The sequence below is a fragment of the Lipotes vexillifer genome, unplaced genomic scaffold (genome assembly GCF_000442215.2).
Source record: "Lipotes vexillifer unplaced genomic scaffold, Lipotes_vexillifer_v1.1 scaffold827, whole genome shotgun sequence".
Classification (NCBI taxonomy): Eukaryota; Metazoa; Chordata; class Mammalia; order Artiodactyla; family Lipotidae; genus Lipotes; species Lipotes vexillifer.
In genome coordinates, this window is record NW_006773114.1 from 64,503 (window position 1) to 70,305 (window position 5,803).

General features: G+C 38.5%; 1 non-coding gene across 1 annotated transcript; it reads left to right on the plus strand.

Annotated features, from left to right (window-relative positions):
* The first annotated feature begins 5,168 nt into the window (after window positions 1-5,168).
* TRNAG-CCC (transfer RNA glycine (anticodon CCC)) lies at window positions 5,169-5,240 on the plus strand. Its single transcript has one exon. It is a non-coding gene; the product is annotated as a tRNA-Gly (tRNA).
* The last annotated feature ends 563 nt before the right edge of the window (window positions 5,241-5,803 follow it).

The following is a 5,803-nucleotide window of genomic DNA, read 5'->3' on the forward strand; positions in this document are numbered from 1 at the left end:
TGTTTACCCTGCCCTGCCCTTCCCTGCCTTGCCTTTCCTGCAAAAACCCCAATAAAGCTTTCTGACTTGGCTTTCCCCTTGCTCCTGCTTCTGCCTGATCAAAACTGGTCAGTTTTAATTTTTCCTTTCAATGGCATTGACCTCTCTGTGTTGACTAGTCACGTCCATATGTTAAAATCCCATGGGTTTAATTTTAATACAGGGGTCAGTATGGATTATAGTGCCCAGTTCAGAGCACATTTGAAGGGGTTCTTTAATGAATTAGATCATATACAGATAAGACTTGTCCATGACTTGAACAGGAGATTAAAACAGAGCCACTCTAGTTGAACTGGAGGTCCTTCTGCTGTGACCATTGAGGAAAACCGCTTTTCAGGAGAGGAAATAGGCATATGATATTCATGTGTAATTAATGATATTGGCTTGCAGAAGTCTGTTTTTTCACATGCATCTAGGTCAGTTTAGCCACTATACCTTTAACCAGGTGTATCAAGAGCAAATCCCTGGTCTCTGGATCATAAACTTCATTTCCTATATCTGCTTTTTTCTTTTAATAGCACCTTTCTGTGGCCCATTAATTCCACCTTTGACACTTTAAAATAAGATAGGAAAAAAATCAAGAACTTAGTTCTGCCTAGTCATCGAGTCTTTCAGATGATTGATGGGAGGACAGAACTATTCGTATATGCCTGGCAGAAAGCAGGTTTGTCCTCCAAGAGTCAGAAGATTGAAAGGCAGGAGGGATCCTGTGATTCATGACAGAGGGTGGTAGGTGCTTGGATGAGTGATTAAAAAAAGGTGGGAAAAGGTGGAGGCAGGATCTGGGGGATGGGGCACTGTAAAAACTTTAAGGACTAGCCACTTATAAAAATATTAAATATATTTTTAATGAGTCATTGTGAATAAAACCTACTTACTGCTAATATTACAGGACTTCTGTCAACCAGAATACTATTCCCTGTTCATTTGTAACTTGGGAAAAGAAGTGGAATTTAATTAGACAGGAGGAGCCACGTCTGGATAGCACTAAGCATTTTTTTATATTGCTGATGCTTCCTATTACCTTTTAAAAAACTGCATGGCAGTCTAACTTGACAGATGTGCTACCAGAGATGGATGTGACATTACATTCCAGGTTTTGTTGTGGTTGCTGTTTTGGATGAATACAAATGCAGTTCTTTGTGACTGATACCCTAAACTTTTAGTATTCAGTGATTTAGAGAATTTCATAGTAAGACAGACCCAATTTTATTAAAGACTTTCAGGCAGTTTGTCTTACTCTTTTTATCATGAATACATGATACAAAGATTTCAGCTGAAACAGTCTTCTTGACAATGGAAAAGACAAAGTGAGGACTCAGCCAAAAAGACCTGAGAAAGGGTAGATTCATAAGCCTGGGGTTGGCCGCCTTAGAATCTGTCCCCTGGAAAGAGGCTCTGTGATGGAGAGAAGGTTTATTGGGGAATGGTCTCAGGAGATAACACCTGTAAGAAAGTGAGGGAGGCAGAATTGAGCAGAGGGAGAAGCTGGCTGACAACCAATTTGCATCTGAGACCTTAGAAGATCCTCACAGGGAGCTCTGAAACTGGACTGGCCCTTTAGAGTTGTCCCACATTAAGTAAAGGTGGCTGGGCCTTTGCACCTGTAAATCAGCCAAACATTACCTGTGGCTGAGACAGTGCCCGGTGAGAAACAGCTGTGAGCTCTTTGAAGCCAGTATTGCTTCAACCCTAAAGAGGGATCTGGGCAAAGCACCACAGTATCTATCATACTCAGCCTGGATCTGGACTTTCAGAGCCACAGAAGTGAGTGAAATCAGAATGCATGTAGAAAGATTAGTTTCAAATGTGGGGATATAAACTTCTAAATGAATGATGAGGCCCAGGTAGACCTCCAGCGGGGAAAGTGAAAAGCCAAGTTTTTGGAATAAGGGAGATATAGTACTAAAGAAATCTTTATAAGAGTGAAAGGAGGTGATTTACAGAGGGCGATAGCCTGATTGTAATATGTCTAAGTAGCAATTTCCTGAAGTTTTTTTATTGGGCAAATAGGGGCTGCTGGTTTAGTGGAACAAAAGCTGCAGTGAAAAACAGATGTTTCATTCCTAAAACAATGAAGACTAATTTCACTTATGGTGATACCAAAAAGTTAAAGATTTTTTTTTTCTTTACAAACATGTATCCCCATCTTTTTTTTGTGTGTGTGTGTGTGGTACATGGGCCTCTCACCACTGTGGCCTCTCCCGTCGTGGAGCACAGGCTCCGGACACACAGACCCAGCGGCCGTGGCCCACGGGCCCAGCCACTCCACGGCACGTGGGGTCCTCCTGGACTGGGACACGAACCCGCGTCTCCTGCATCAGCAGGTGGACTCCCAACCACTGCAACACCAGGGAAGCCCTGTATCCCCATCTTGAAACAAAAATGTTTAAAAGAGAAAAAATGGATGGAGATCAACTTTGATCAAGGAAGCACAAAACCTAGGGCATGAAAGAAGCATTTTAAGGGTTTACGCCAAGGTTTCTCAAGAGAGACGCTATTGCCATTTTGGACCAGACAGTTTGTCAGGGTGCCTGTGCTGTGCATTGCAGAATGTTTAGCGGCATTCCTGGCTTCTGCCTCATAGATGCCAGCAGCAACTACTCGTCCCCCAAAGTCATGACAACGAAAAAAGTCTAGACATGGTTGAATCACTGGGGGAGTGTGTGTGTGTACTGGGGGAGGTGGGAGTGGGGCAAAACTGCTCCAGCTGAGAATCACTGGTCTAAATAATTCTGTTTCATTCCGGTTAGAGTTACCGACTCTCCCAGTTCGCCCAGGACTGAGGGGTTTCTCTGGATGTGAGAATTCCAGTGCTAAACCTGGGAAAGTCCCAGGCAAACAATTCAAGTTGGTCACACTCAGCAAGCTCTGTTTTGGAGTGCTGTGTGTTAGACCAGAAGAAATACAGTGTTACACCAGTGTAAATAATATGCAGCAGAATTGCCTAGCAAAAATTGTCCTTTGCACCTAAAATGAGCTTCAAATTTTTTCAGGACAATGTTGGGGTGACAAGCTTCAATTAACAAAAGTGAATTCCGTGTAATTTTAGCTCATCTGGTAAAAGATAGTTCACTGAAACTTGATCATATGTGAAAATGAATAATCTTGTTTTTATTTACAATGAAACTATGAGTTCTAAGTAAAATGTCATTATGTTTAACAGGCCTTAAGAGAGAATGGTTTTCACAAATAAGTTTTAACATTCAAAATCCAATTATTTAAATAAAAATAAAGCCCAGTGATTTATTTATTTATTGCCCAGATTATTCCACATTTAATCAAGGCCATCCCTCTCAATACTTTACTTCCTAATATAATTCAGTTACATAAGTACCTGACTTTATCTCACTCCTAGGTGGTTTTATTTTTTCCTTGATGAAGGTGGTCAGGAAAAAAAAAGGAAAAGAACTGTGCATATGTTGGTCTGCTAGTTTCCTAGCATGGCCATAAACAAGTTACCACAATTTGGTGGCTTTAAACAAAAGAAACTTATTCTCTCACATTCTGAAGGCTATTAGTGTGAAATCAAGGTGTCGTCAGGGCTGTGCTCACTGCGAAGACTCTAGGGGAGAATCCTCCCTGAAGCCCAGTGATTTATAATTTAGTTTTCAGCAGAGGTTTCTCAAATAAATCACATTATTTATATACTCCATTCATTTACCCCAGTAAATTGAGGAAGCTGAAGAGAAAATGATTTACTCATGGGGCAGTGTACTAGCATTATGCTCTCAATATGTAAGCATTCTGAATATAGTAATGCAAACTAATTGAAAATTTACTAGGGAGAGTGAAACTAGGTTAAATATTGTTCCCGTTGTTGAAAATGCATTGTTTAATTATTAAACAAATCCTTATTAAAATCCTGTGGTTTGCTAAGGACACTGTTAAGTGTTGAGGAGAGAAAAAAAAATCAGTAATACTTCCCTCACAAGATAGCAAACTTGATGGGCAAGAATTGCTATATATTGGGATATGAGCAAAGATTAATAATATTGAATAACAGTAACTGTTACTGATTACTATGTGTCAGTCATTATGTTCAATACATTTTTATATTTTTATTAATAACCACAAGCTTACAAAGTAGATATGAGTAATATTCAGATTTTAAATTTTAAATTATATATATGTATATTGGGAAACATAGTTAAAAAAGATTTTTTTTAACTAATTTATTTCTATTGAAGTATAGTTGATTTACAATGTGTTAATTTCAGGTATACAGCAAAGTGATTCAGTTATACATATTCATATATATACATATAAATATATACACACATATATATTCTTTTGCAGATATTTTTCCCATATAGGTTATTACAAAATATTGAGTAGAGTTCCCTGTGCTATACAGTACATCCTTGTTGATTATCTATTTTATGTAGAACAATGTGTACACGTTAATCCCAAACTCCTAATTTATCCCTCCTCCCACCTTTTCCCTTTGGTAACCATAAGTTTGTTTTCTATGTCTGTGCGTCTGTTTATGTTTTGTGAATAAGTTCATTTGTATCATTCTAAAAAAAGAGATTTGAACTCATTTGCATGCAACTCTTCTGTGGTTTTACTAAAGGCTAAGGATCTTTCTCATACAGTCAGTGGAAATGGTTTTGGGCAGCAAGGAAAGAAGATCTTCCATGGGCACTGAAAGCTCTCTACCTTTTTGTTCCTTACTAATCAGGGAAAGACATGTCCAAGGTCTAAAAGTATAATAATCTTACCATGAGCTCCCTTCCTTCCTTCCTATTCTCACTACTGAATATCAAGACCCTATATTTAGAACCCTATTTGTTGCTTGGGTTTTATTTTATATTTGAATACAGATATTGTCTTGAACATCTTTGATTCTCTTTTGCTTCTCTCAACTCCTCAACCAGGTCTTCATAAGAGAGGGAGGGAAATGAATCCTCCTTCATGGTTTATGAGTTTGTGGTTCGTAAAACCTCTCTTCAGAATAGATTATTGGATGTAGAGGTGAATGAGACACTGTTTATCTTGTCTGACCGCCTTTTGACCCAGCAGTTCAGTACCATATAGAGAGCAGAAATCCTGTTATGGAACATTTGCTGGTTTCTCAAAATTTTATTTTTGTTGTGGTACATTTTTAAAACCAACCGATGGGGACTTCCCTCATGGTCTAGTGGTTAAGACTCTGCACTCCCAGTGCAGGGGCCTGGGTTCGATCCCTGGTCAGGGAACTAGATCCCGCCTGCCGCAACTAAGAGCCCACATGCTGCAACTAAAGATCCCACATGCTGCAACTAAGACCTGGAGCAGCCAAATAAATAAATAAATGAAAATTAAAAAAAAACAAAACTGATGGTAACATTTAAGGTTCTAGAAGGTATAATTATAAGGCAAGAACACATATTGCTTAGAGAAGGAACTCCAGTGAGAGCAGGAGTTTGACTTAATCACTGTGTCCTGAAGCCCAGCAAAGTGATTGCCGGATGGTGAGAGCGTGGCAAACCTCAGCTGTATTGAATTGAAATAGATTTCCTGTATCACAAGAGAGTCAAATGAATTAGATATAGCTTAAACTACTGTAGTCATAACTACTGTATAACTACTTGTAGTCATGGCTACTATATTTGTAACTACTAGCAGTTATATAGCAGTTAACAATAGTGGTTTAAACTGCATACAAATTGTTAAACTTTGTATAAGTATATAATTTATATATATATCTATAGGTATATACATATATAGTGCAATATTTATAGTACTATAATATATATAGCTCAGACACCAATCAGAGGAA